The sequence below is a fragment of the Aotus nancymaae genome, unplaced genomic scaffold (genome assembly GCF_030222135.1).
Source record: "Aotus nancymaae isolate 86718 unplaced genomic scaffold, 86718_ANA_hifiasm-v0.15.2.pri h1tg000040l, whole genome shotgun sequence".
NCBI classification, from domain to species: Eukaryota; Metazoa; Chordata; class Mammalia; order Primates; family Aotidae; genus Aotus; species Aotus nancymaae.
The window spans coordinates 106,167,932-106,182,348 of record NW_026988454.1 but is presented as its reverse complement, the minus strand read 5'-3'; positions in this window follow the sequence as shown (position 1 = coordinate 106,182,348).

Genomic DNA, 14,417 nt, shown 5'->3' with positions numbered 1-14,417 from the left:
ACTCCTCAACAGTAATTTGACTTCAGCAACCGAAATGAATCTGTGACCTACATGCAAATTATTCCTGATAACATGGATGCTAAATTGTAAAAAGAATTAACAAAAGCATCCTATTTGACAAGGGTTTGATTTTACCACTACTAGGGCAGTAAACAGGTCACACCTGCCAGGGCTGGTGAGCTTTATTACGTGTAATCCACACAATAGTACCATTGATTTTTCAGTGTCTGATGATTAATCCCACGTTTGTGAGTTCTGGTGCCCTAGAAATGTGTTTGGAATGCTCAAAGCCTCCCTTCTAGTTCCCCATTGGTTATTACAAAACACTTGTCTTTCATGTAAAACAAAAGCACTGTACTCTCTACATTCTCATGATTCTATTAGAAAAATGAAGTGGATATGTTGTTCTTTAAGGAGGAAGCGTTATGAAGAAGTGAATATCACTGGAGGTGAAGTTGGGAGACAGGTTTTCTGTTCTTCCCACCTGCTTATTTCTCTATGAACTAAATTGTGTCCCCTTAGCCCACTCCAAAAATTCACAGGTTGAAGCCCTAACCTTCAAAGGGACTGTGTTTGGAGATAGGGCTTTTAGGAGGTAATTGTGGCTAAATGAAGTCATAAGAGAGAGGCCCTCATCTGATAGGAGTGCTGGCTTTATAAGAAGAGGAAGAGAGGAAGATCGCTCCCTCTCCCTCTTCCTCTCCGTCATCCTCTATGTTCAGGAACCAAGAAAGGGCTTGTGAAGGCACCGCAAAAGAACAGCTGGAAGCCAGGAAGAGGGCCCTCACCAGAAACAAACCATGCTGGCGCCCTGATCTCAAATGTCCAGCCTCCAGAATTCTAAGACAATTAATTTCTGTTGCTTAAGCCACACAGCCTGTGGTATTTTGTTATGGCAACTCAAACCAAGACACTGCCTCTCCTTATCCCAGGGACTCTGGTGCTTCTGACGTATCGGTTGTGAACAGTCTACTGTGTGGCCACACATTTCCTCACAAAGTCCCCTGACCCATACCTCAACAGTACCCACAGTCCTAACCTTTGCTAATAACTTCCTCCTCCTCTCAATTAATACAAACTTCTCCTTTCTAACCATTGTACCCTTGAAACTTTGTCAGGGCAGGATGCTATAACAGATTGCAATAGACTAGGTGGCTTAACCAATAAGAATTAGCTTTCTTTTTTGAGACATGGTCTTGTTCTTTCACCAGGCTGGAGTGCAGTGGCACGATCCTGGCTTACTGTAACCTCCGCCTCCCGGGTTCAAGTGATTCCCCTGCCTCAGCCTCCCGAGTAGCTGGGACTATAGGCGTGCGCCACCATGCTCGGCTCATTTTTTGCATTTTAGTAGAGAAGGGGTTTCACCTTGTTGGCCAGGATGGTCTAGATCTTCTGACCTCGTGATCCGCCCGCCTTGGCCTTCCAAAGTGCTGGGATTACAGGTGTGAGCCACCACGCCCGGCCAAGAATTTACTTTCTTAGAGTTCTGGAGGCTGGAAGTCTGAGATTAGGGTGCCAGCATGGTTGGGTTCTGATGGGGACCCTCTTCTAGATTCCAGACAGCTGCCTTCTCCTTAGCCTCACGTGGCAGAATGACAGCTAGCTAGCTTTCTGGCCCCTTCTTATAAGGGCATTAATCACATTGATGCGGGCTCCATCCTCATGACCTAATTACCTCCCCAAAGCCCCACTGCTAAGCACTATCACATTGGGATTACGGTTTCAACATATGCATTTTGGGAGACACAAATATTCAGTGCATTGCAAGAATATTTTCTTAGATGACTGGATGATCTGATAAACTATTCCATGCTACAGTGTTAATGTCTGGTAATGATTTCATCTGTCACATTCTTTTCTACCCCTTCTGCTGACCCATGTAGATACCTGGAGACAGGGTAGATCTCCTGAAACTTGCCCAGGTTATTCTTACAGATTTTGATAAGGAAAGAAAAGGCCTGAAAACACAGCTTATTCTGGAGATGGGCAGAGGAAGTGGGCAGAAGCACCACCCAGAGGGCTGACATCAAAGGCAAACGATTCCCTTCACAGTCTGCTTCAGTGCTTTGGGAATCCACCCAGGTTTTTGTCTTTCTATTCGGCACTCCTTGCAACATGTAATCTTGCCTCCTTCAGTGACTTTATTAAAATCAGGTTTTTAAAAAGCCAAAAGGTGATCATTTCAGGCCCTAAAGCAGGTCTCCAGAAGAGATATTTGATCCCCCTTCCTCCAGAGCTTGGTGCTTTCATCTATTATTTATCAGTATTTAAGTGTGTATTAATGGATGAAAGCATCAAGCTACGGAGGAAAGGGGGATCTTGTGTATTAATCTTAGTTCACAAATTCAAAGATGTGAGAAATACAGATTTAATTTTTTTCCATAGATTAAACTAGGTACAATTCTTATCCCTTTTCCCATTAATTTGTGGCATCTATCCCTCCAAAGCCCCTTCTCAGCATATAGTCACACCAGCATCCAGGAGGCTAGGCAGTGCATGGAAATTGGGAGAAGACACTCTGGTCGGTGTCTCCCTAGTGCCCCTGTTGTCCTCATTAGCCAAGCCCGCAGTGCTTCCCTCAATGGGCATTTCTTTGCTTCTGCACCATGAGTGGGGTACAGTGCCTAAGGCACAACTACCACTTTCACACCCTCTCCCCACTCCAAGTCTTTCCATTTGCATAGGCCTTGACCGTGCAATAGGGCACGGGTTTTCCTTCTCCCTTTCATCTACCTCAAATATTTATGTCTTTGACCTTTTATTTTGATCTGTGGGAAAAAATCTATCCCCTTCTAATGGGCCTTAAAAGCTTTGCATGAACTTGTCAAAGCGGAGGCTTTAGGAAAAGAAAAGCCTGGAAGAGAAATTCTTACTGACAACTTCTGCTTCTGGTCCATAACAAAACCTTTTTCTAAGCCAAAAGAACACCAAAGGGTTTCATTACACTCATGGAACGGGGAAAGAAAAAATACAAGGAGAAAGACTAATATTTTCTTAAGTATTCTGGCCCACAAACAACAGATCCCGCGTAGAAATATCTAATAAAATTACAGGGAAAATGTTTTTCCCGAATATTTTTAGGCAGCTGGGAAGAGCACCAGCCTGGAGAGAAGCCTTAACCCCACTTCTGCTAATAACTCTTATAAGCCACTTTTCTTCTATGTACTAGATTCTATACACTTGTTCATTCGATAAACTTTTATAAGCACTATCCTCTGCAGGGATTGGGGGAGGATGTGCTACAGGTCCTGAGGCTTCAAAGATAAATGTTGACCTCCAGGAACATGTAATCAGCATATAAATCAAAGATTACAATTGCAAGGATAGAGACGCTTCCAAGATGCTACAGAGCACTGAGGGAGGAAACAATGTGGCCTGAAGAGGAGCAGTCTCAACTGAGTCCTGCAGGAGTAGATGGAAATCAGGCCAAGGGTGCTAAAACGGAAGCACAAGAAAGGGCAGCACTGCCAACAGGAGTGACGTGTGAGACTGAGGAGAGGTTAGCAGGGACTAAATCTGAGTGTGGCTTTCACAGTGTATTGTCTTTTCGTAGCAATGAAATATCTTGGAAAAGCTTTGGTGGGAGGAGGTGTCATATGCTAAGTATTTCATGTCTTTTGCTTTGCTTCATTTTGTTTCAGCATCTTAACACAAACTTATACTACAGTTCTGGAGATCGGAAGTCTGAAGGAGGTCTCACGAGGCTAAAATCAAAGCGTTGGAAGAGCTGCATTCCTTTCTGGAAGCTTGAGGAGAGAATCCATTTTCTTGCCTTTTCCAGCTTCTAGAGCCTGGCCACCATCCTTAGCTCATGGCCCCTTTCGCCTTCGAAGTCAGCAAAGGCAATTCAAGTCCTTCTCACATTGTATCACTCTGACCCTTTTCTTTATGTCTTCCTCTTCTACTTTTTCTGACATTTTTTAAAAATTGAGATAAAGTCCACATAACATAAAATTAACTGTTTTAAACTGTATAATTCAATGTCAAATAGGACATCCACAGTATTGTGCAACCACCATCTACATCAAGTTCCAAAACATTTTATCACCCCAACAGAGCCTGTACCCAGTAAGTAGCCACTCCTCCTGCCCTCCTCCCAGCTCCTGACAACCCTCAATCTGGTTTCTGTCTCTGTGAATTTAACAATTCTGATTATTTCTTATAAAAGGAATTACACTATATGCAACCTTTTGTATCTGACTTCTTCCACTTAGCATAATGCTTTGAGGTTCATCCATGTGGTAGTATGTGTCAGCACTTCCTTCTTTATTTATTTATTTATTTATTTATTTATTTATTATTTTTAGATGGAGTTTCGCTCTTGTTGCCCAGGCTAGGGTGTAGTGGCGCGATCTCGGCTCACTGCGATCTCAGCTCACTGCAACCTCTGCCCCCTGGGTTCAAGTGATTCTCCCGCCTCAGCTCATCAAGTAGCTGGGATTACAGGCGCCTGCCACCATGCCCAGCTAATTTTTATATTTTTAGTAGAGATGGGGTTTCACCATGCTGGCCCCGCTGGTCTCAAACTTCTGACATCAAGTGATCCCCCCACCTTGGCTTCCCAAAGTGCTGGGATTACAGGCATGAGCCACCACCTAGCCCAGCCTCATTCCTTTTTATGGTTAAATACATACCCCATTGCAGGGCTATGAAACATTATGTTTATCTGTTCTTTCGTTGAACATTTGGGTTGTTTCCACCTTTTGGCTAATGTGAATAGTGCTGCTATACATAGCATTTGGGTGCTTTCAGTTTCTTTTATGTACAAGTGTTTTTTGATGTCTGTTTTCAGATTTTCTCACTATACCTAGGAGTGGAATTGCTGGGTCATGTCGTAGCTTTTTTTAAGAAACCACCAAACTGTTTCCCACAGCAGCTCATCATTTTACATTCCTACCAACAATGTATGAGGGTTCCAGTTTCTTCACATTCTTGATAAAACTTGTTGTTGTTGTTGTTTTTAAGTTATATTATAACTAGCCTAAGGGGTGTGAAATGGTCTCCTGTCATGACTTTGATTTGCATTTCCCTAGTGATTAATGATGCTGAGCATCTTTTTATGACTTTCTTTTTAAATAACTGAATTTGGAGGTTGTATGTAATATGGCTTTAAAATGAAGCAAAAAAAAAGGTAGAAAAACCAGTTTTCCAAATTAAATCTGATGACCTCATGAACAAACAGTGCGAGTAAGGAAAGAGAAAAAAAGATAAACTGGATAAATATTTAGAAAGTAAAACTGTAAGAATTTGGAGCCAGTTGAATGTGGTGGTCTGAAAGAAAGGGAGAAGTGAACGCCCTTCCATTATCCTCATTCATAAAACGAAAGGGTTGGGCCAGTTGGCCTAGAATGTTTGCCAGCACTAAGGTTCCCTTTTAAAAGTGAATTCACCTTGCAAATGTCAGATGGGTTTATCAAGTGAAATTTAGTCAAGGCTCCTTAAAGCTGATGTTGCATGTGTTAACTGCTTCTAAGGATAAGCTCCTCAGATTTCAGGGACAGCTGAGACAGGACAAAATTTAAATGAAAACAATTCAATCTAATTATTTACAAATTAATTGTTAATTAACTTAATTAAGTTAAACCATGGTAGCCTCTAAATATTAGTCACCCTGTTTTATATAACATTCTATAAGTCAAGTACCACGGATTTATCATGCTGTTTGGGAAAATGGATTCCAAGGAGAATTGTTTTTTAAAGTCTGTGCAATGGTAAGGCAGAACAAGATGGCCAAATAAAGCCCTTCAGTGACTGTCCCCCTGAAAGAACATCTAATTGAACAACTATCCATTCAAGAAAGCACCTTCATAAGCAGGAAAAAATCAGATGAGCAATCATAGTACCTGATTTTAACATAATATCAAAGATCGAGACATTCAATAGGTTAGGAAAGACAGTCTTGCATTGTCTGTACCACCCCTCTCCCAGCCCTCCTCAGTGCTGTACATGTGGAAGGAGAATCTGTGTGCTTGGGAGAAGGAGACCTAAGTGAGTGTATGACTTTGCACTGGAACTCAGTGTGGCCCTGTCACAGTGTTGTGTCCTGTGAAACACAACCCACAACAGATTTCTGCTGGTACCCATGGAGAGAGCATTTAGATAAGCCCTGGGCCAGAGGGGAATTCTCATCCCCAGCAGGAGTACTGACTGACTCCACCTTTAGCTGACTCATGTGACCTGTGGCCCAGAATAAATCTGAGTGGCAGTCAGGTCACAAAAACTACAGTCCTTGGGCAAGGCTTAGTGGGCCAGCCGGTCTCAAAGGCAGTGGATTTTGGGTGCACATGACCCAGTACAATACCAGCTGTAGTGGCCAAGGGAGTGCCTGCATCATACCTCCCCCAGTACGAGGCAGTTCAGCTCCGAGAGAGGCTCCTTTCGCTTGGGGAAAGGAGAGGGAAGAGAACAGAGGACTTTGTCTTGCAACTTGGGTACCAGCTCAGCCAAAGTAAAATAAAGCACCAAGCAGATTCCTGAAGTCCCTGACTGCAAGCCTTAATTCCTGGATTGTATTTCTAAACCCACCTTGGGCCAGAAGGAAATACACTGCCCTGAAGGGAAGAATCTAGTCCTGGCAGGATTTACCACCTGCTGACTAAAGAGCCCTGAGTATTGAGTAAACATCAGTGGTAGTCAGGCAATAGCTACCATGGGTCTTGGGTGGGGCCCAGTACGGCACTGGCTTCAGGTATGACCCAGCACAGTGCCAGCTGTTGTGGACATGGGACTGTTTACATCCCCTCTGCCAATTCCAGGCAGCCCAGCAAGATCAGAGACTCCTGTTGATTGGAGGAATGAGAAAGAAAAAAGCAAGAGACTTTGCAGGGTAACCTAGGGAATGCTCCCTTATTTTAGCCAACTCCATCGATGCTGTGCCTCTAGGAGTTGGCAAGAGTCACAGTGCTTCTGGGTTTGGGGAACTCTCCACCACCTCTGTCCCCAGTGCTGATACAGCTGCAGCTGCAGTGACTACAGGCTTAAATAGCAACATTGAATCTTCTTTGAACATGTCCTTCTCTAAAAGAATGAGTACAAACAAGGCCAGACTGCAAAGATAGAAATAAATAACTCTTCAATTCCCAGATATTGACAAATGTCCACAAGCATGAAGAACATTCAGGAAAATTCGACAACAGAAAACAAACTAAATAAGGCACTAGTGACCAATCTCATAGTGATAAAGGTATGTGACCTTTCAGACACAATTCAAAATAGTTGTTTTTAGGAACCTCAATGAATTTCAAGATAAGACAGAGAAGGAATTCAGAATTCTATCAGAAAAAAATTTCAAAGAAATTGAAATACAAACAATAACAACAAGAAATCCTGGAGCTGAAAAATTCAATTGACAAACCGAAAAATGTGTCAGTCTCTCAATAGCAGAATTGATAAAGCAGAAAAAATAACTAATGAGCCTGAAGCCAGGCTATATAAAAATATGCAAAGGAGGCTGGGCATGGTGGCTCATGCCTATAATCCCAGCACTTTGGGAGGCCAAGGCAGGGACCAGCCTGACCAATATGGTGAAACCCTGTCTCTACTAAAAATGTGAAAATTAGCTGGGCATGGTGGCACACACCCATAGTCCCAGCTACTTAGGAGGATGAGACAGAAGAAAATACTTGAACCCATGAGGCAGAGTTTGCAGTGAGCCGAGGTCACACCACTGCACTCCAGCCTGGGTGACAAAGCAAGACTCCATCTCAAAAAACAAACAAAAAAAATACACGAAAGATAAAAAAATTTTTTTAAAAAAGCATGCTTACAACATCAAGAAAATAGACTTAAAATGACAGATCTAAGAGTTACTGGCCTTAAAGAGGATATAGAGAGAGATATTGAGGTAAGAAGTTTATTTAAAAAAATAACACAGAACTCTCTAGACCTAGAGAAAGATGTGAATATCTAGGTACAAGAAGGTTATACAATACCAAGTGGATTCAACCCAAATAAAACTGACTCAAGGGCCTGGTGCAGTGGCTCACTCCTGTAATCCCAGCACTTTGGGAAGCCGAGGCAGGTGGATCACAAGGTCAAGAGATCGAGACCATCCTGGTCAACATGGTGAAACCCCGTCTCTACTAAAAATACAAAAAATTAGCTGGGTGTGGTGGCGCGTGCCTGTAATCCCAGCTACTCAGGAGGCTGAGGCAGGAGAATTGCCTGAACCCAGGAGGCAGAGGTTGCGGTGAGCCGAGATCGCGCCATTGCACTCCAGCCTGGGTAACAAGAGCGAAACTCCATCTCAAAAAAAAAAAAAAAGAACTGACTCAAGGCATATAAAAATCAAACTCTCAAAGGTCAAGGATAAAAGATCCTAAAAGCAACAACGGAAAATAAGTAAATAACATATAAAGGAGGTTTGATACATCTCAGCATATTTTTCAGTGGAGCCTTACAGAGCAAGAGAGAGTGGGATAACATATTCAATATCTGAAGGAAAAATCTTCCAACCTATATTATTGTAGCAGCAAAATTATCCTTCAAACATGAAAAAAAAATAGACTTCCCCCAGACAACAAAAGTTGAGGGATTTCATCAACATCAGACCTATCTTATAAGAAATGCAGATACCGTTCCAAGATGACTAAATAGGAACAACTCTGGTGCGCAGCTCCCAGCAAGATTGACACAGAAGGCAGGTGATTTCCACATTTCCAACTGAGGTACCTGGTTCACCTCATTGGGACTGGTTGGACAGTGGGTGCAGCCCAAGGAGGGCAAGCCAAAACAGGGTGGGGCATTGCTTCACCCAGGAAGTGTAAGGAGCTGGGAAGCTCCCTCTCTTAGCCAAGGGAAGCCATCAGGGACAGTTTCCTGCACTCCGGCACTTTTCCCATTCCCCATGGTCTTCACAACCCACAGACCAGGAGATTCCCTCCAATACCAACATAACCACCAGGGCCCTGGGTTTCCAGCACAAAACGAGGCGGCTCTTTGGGCAAAAACCAAGTTAGCCACAGCAGTCTTTTTTTCATACCCCAGTGGTGCCTGGAACACCAAGACAGAACTGTTCACTACCCTGGAAAGGGGGCTGAAGCCAGGGAGCCAAGTGGTCTGGCTCGGCAGGTACCACCCCCACAGAGACCAGCAAGCTAAGATCCACTTGCTTGAAATTCCTACAGCCAGCACAGCAGTCTGAGTTCAACCTGGGTTGTTTGAACTCAGTGAAGGGCGTCTGCCATTGCTGAGGCTTGAATAGGCGGTTTCAACCCCACAGTGTAAGCAAAGCTGCCGGGAAATCTGAACTGGGTGGAGCCTAACACAGCTCAGCAGCCACAGGCACTGTCTCACTAGATGTCATCACTGGACAGAGCATCTCTGAAAAAAGGCAGCAGCCCATCAGGGACTTATAAATAAAGCCCCCACCTTCCTGGGGCAGAACACCTGTGAAAAGGGGCAGTAGTGAGTACAGCTTCAGCAGACCTAACCATCCCTGTCAGGCAGCCCTAAAGAGAGCAGCGGATTTCCCAACACAGCATTCGAGCTCTGATAAGGAACAGACAGCCTCCTCAAGTGGCCCTGATCCCCGTATATCCTGACTGGGAGACATCTCCCAGTAGGGGCCGACAGACACCTCATATAGGAGTGCCCTGGCTGGCATCTGGTGAGTACCCCTCTGGGATGAAGCTACCAGAGGAAGGAAGGCAGCAATGTTTGCTGTTTTGCAGTTTCCACTGGTGATTCCCAGGCAAGCAGGGTCTGGAGTGAACCTCCAGAAAACTCCAGCAGACCTGCAGCAGAGGAGCCTGTTAGAAGGAAAACTAACAAACAGAAAGAAATAGTTTCAACATCAACAGAAAGGATGTCCACTCAGAGACCCCATTCAAAGGTCATTGACCTCAAAGACTAAAGGAAGATAAATCCACGGGGATGGAAAGAAACCAGTGCAAAAAGGCTGAAAACTCCAAAAACCAGAGTGCCTCTTCTCCTTTAAGGGATCACAGCTCCTCGCCAACAAGGGAATAAAACTGGACGGAGAATAAGTTTGACAAACTGACAGAAGCAGGCTTCAGAGGGTGGTTAATAACAAACTTCTCCAAGCTAAAGGAGCATGTTCTAACCCAATGCAAGGCAGCTAAGAACTTTGAAAAAAGGTTAGACGAAATGCTATCTAGAATAACCAGTTTAGAGAAGAACATAAACGACCTGATGGAGCTGAAAAACACAGCACGAGAACTTCATGAAGCATACACAAGTTTCCATAGCCAAATCGATCAAACAGAAGAAAGGATATCAGAGATTGAAGATCAACTCAATAAAATAAAGCAAGAAGGCAAGATTAGAGAAGAAAGAGTAAAAAGAAATGAACAAAGCCTCCAAGAAACATGGGATTACATGAAAAGACCAAATCTATGTTTGATTGGTGTACATGAAAGTAAAGGGGAGAATGAACCAAGTTGGAAAACACTCTTCAGGATTTTATCCAGGAGAACTTCCCCAACATGGCAAGGCAGGCCAACATTCAAATTCAGGAAATACAGAGAACACCACAAAGACACTCCTCAAGAAGAGCAACTCCAAGACACATAATCATCAGATTCACCAAGGCTGAAATGAAGGAAAAAATGTTAAGTGCAGCCAGAGAGAAAGGTCAGATTACCCACAAAGGGTAGCCCATCAGACTCACAGCAGATCTCTTGGCAGAAACCCTACAAGCCAGAAGAGAGTTGGGGGCCAATATTGAGCATTCTTAAAGAAAAGAATTTTCAACCCAGAATTTCATATCCAGCCAAACTAAGCTTCATAGGCAAAGGAGAAATAAAACCCTTTATAAACAAGCAAATGCTGAGAGATTTTGTCACCACCAGGCCTGCTCTACTAGAGCTCCTGAAGGAAGCACTAAACATGGAAAGGAACAATTGGTACCAGCCACTGCAAAAACATACCAAACTATAAAGATGGTCGACACTAGCCACATCAACTAACGGGCAAAATAACCAGCTATCATCATAATGGCAGGCTCAAATTCACACATAACAATATTAACCTTAAATGTAAATGGTATAAATGCCCTAGTTGAAAGATACAGACTGGCAAATTGGATAAAGAGTCAAGACCCATTGGTGTGCTGTATTCAGGAGACCCATCTCACAGGAAAAGACACACAGAGGCTAAAAATAAAGGGTTGAGGAATATTTTCCAAGCAAATGTAAAGCAATAAAAAGCAGATGTTGCAATCCTAGTATCTGATAAAACAGATTTTACATCATCAAAATCCACAGAATATACATTCTTCTCAGCACCACATCACACCTATTCTACAATTGACCACATAATTGGCAGTAAAACACTCCTCAGTAAATGCAAAAGAATGGAAATCATAACAAACAGTCCCTCAGACCACAGTGCAATCAAATTGGAACTCAGGATTAAAAAACTCATTCAAAACCATACAACTACATGGAAACTGAACAACCTGCTCCTGAATAACTAATAAATAAATAACAAAATGAAGACATAAATAAAGATGTTCTTTGAAACCAATGAGAACAAAGACACAACATACCAGAATCTCTGGGACACATTTAAAGCAGTGTGTAGAGGAAAATTTATAGCATTAAATGCCTAACAGAGAAAGCAGGGAAAATCTAAAATTGACACCCTAACATCAAAATTAAAAGAACTAGAGAAGCAAGAACAAACTAATTCAAAAAGCAGCAGAAGACAAGAAATAACTAAGATCAGAGCAGAACTGAAGTAGATGGAGACACAAAAAACCCTTCAAAAAATCAATGATTCCAGGAGCTCGTTTTCTGAAAAGAATCAACAAAATAGACAGACTGCTAGCCAGGCTAATAAAGAAGAAGAGAAGAATCAAATAGATCCAATAAAAAATGATAAAGGCGATATCACCACCAATCCCATAGAAATACAAACTACCATGAGCGAATACTATTAACACCTCTATGCAAATAAAACAGGAAATCTAGAAGAAATGAACAAATTCCTGGACACTCACACCCTCCCAAGACTAAACCAGGAAGAAGCTGAACCCTAAATAGACCAATAACAAGGTCTGAAATTGAGGTAGCAATTAATATCCTACCAACCAAAAAAAGTCCAGAACCAGATAGTTTCACAGCCAAATTCTACCAAAGGTACAAAGAGGAGCTCGAACCATTCCTTCTGAAACTATTCCAAACAACAGAAAAAGAGGAAATCCTCCCTAACTCATTTTATGAGGCCAACATCATTCTGATACCAAAACCTGGCAGAGACACAACTAAAAAAAAACAAAAATTTAAGGCTGATACCCTGATGAACAACAATGCAAAAATCCTTGATAAAATACTGGCAAACCAAATCCAACAGCGCATGAAGAAGTTTATCTACCACAATGAAGTCAGCCTCATCCCTGGGTGGAAGTCTGGTTCAACCTATGCAAATAAATGAATGTAATTTATCACATAAACAGAACCAAAAACAAAAACCACATGATTATCTCAATAGATGCAGAGAAGGCCTTCAACAAAATTCAACAACCTTTCATACTAAAAACTCTTAATAAACTAGGTATCAATGGAATGTATCTCAAAATAATAAGAGCTATTTATGACAAACCAACAGCCAATATCATACTAAATGGGCAAAAGCTGGAAGCATTCCATTTGAAAACTGGCACAAGACAAGGATGCCCTCTCTCACCACTCCTATTCAACATAGTATTAGAAGTTCTGGCCAGAGCAATCAGGACAGAAAAAGAAATAAAGGATATTGAAACAGGTAAATAGGAAGTCAAATTGTCTCTGTTTACAGACAATCTGATTGTATATTTGGAAGACCCCATCGTCTCAGCCCAAAATCTCCCTAAGCTGATAAGCAACTTCTGCAAAGTCTCAGGATACAAAATCAATGCGAAAAATTACAAGCATTCCTATGAACCAGTAACAGACAAACAGAGAGCCAAATCATGAGTGAACTCCCATTCACAATTGCTACAAAGAGAATTAAATACCTAGGAATACAATTTACAAGGGATGTAAAGGACCTCTTCAAGGAGAACTACAAACCACCACTCAAGGAAATAAGACAGGACACAAACAAATGGAAAAACATTCCATGCTCGTGGTTAGGAAGAATCAATATCATGAAAATGGCCATACTACCCAAAGTAATCTATAGATTCAATTCTATCCCCATCAAGCTACCATTGACTTTCTTCATAGAATTGTAAATAAAAAACACTTAAATTTCATTTGAAAACAAAAAAAAGCCTGGATAGCCAAGACAATTCTAAGCAAAAAAAAAAAAAAAAAGAAAAGAAAGAAAGAAAGCAGGAGGCATCACGCTACCTGACTTCAAAGTATACTACAAGGCTACAGTAACCTAAACAGCATGGTACTGCTACCAAAACAGATATATAGACCAATGGAACAGAATAGAGGCCTCAGAGGCAACACAACATATCTACAACCATCCGATCTTTGACAAACCTGACAAAAACAAGCAATGGGGAAAAGATTCCCTATTTAACAAATGGTATTGGGAAAACTGGCTAGCCATATGCAGAAAGCTGGAACTGGATCCCTTTCTTACACCTTGTAGAAAAATTAACTCAAGATGGATTAAAGATTTAAATATAAGACCTAAAATTATAAGCAAACCTAGAAGAAAACCTAGGCAATACCATTCAGGACACAGGCATGGGCAAAGACTTCATGACTAAAACACCAAAAGCAATGGCAGCAAACACCAAAATAGACAAATGAGATCTAATTAAACTAAAGAGCTTCTGTACAGCAAAAGAAACTATCATCAGAGTATACAGGCAACCTACAGAATGGGTGAAAATGTTTGTAGTCTACCCATGTGACAAAGGGCTAATATCTAGAATTTACAAAAAACTTAAACAAATTTACAAGAAAAAAAAACAACCCCATCAAAAAGTGGGCAAAGGATATGAACAGACACTTCTCAAAAGGAGACATTTGTGCAGCCAACAAACATATGAAAAAAGGTCATCATCACTGGTCATTAGAGAAATGCAAATCAAAACCACATTGAGATACCATCTAACGCCAGTTAGAATGGCGATCATTACAAAGTCAAGAGACAACAGATCTAGAGAGGATGTGGAGAAATAGGAACGCTTTTACACTGTTGGTGGGAGTGTAAATTAGTTCAACCATTATGGAAGATAGTGTGGCAATTCCTCAAGGATCTAGAACTAGAAATACCATTTGACTCAGTCATCCCATTACTTGGTATATACCCAAAGGATTATAAATCATTCTGTTATAAAGACACATGCACACGTATGTTTATTGCAGCACTGTTCATAATAGCAAAGACTTGGAACCAACCCAAATGTCCATTGATGATAGACCAGATAAAGAAAATGTGGCACCTATACACCAGGGAATACCATGCAGCCATAAAAAAAGATGAGTTCATGTCCTTTGCAGGGATATGGA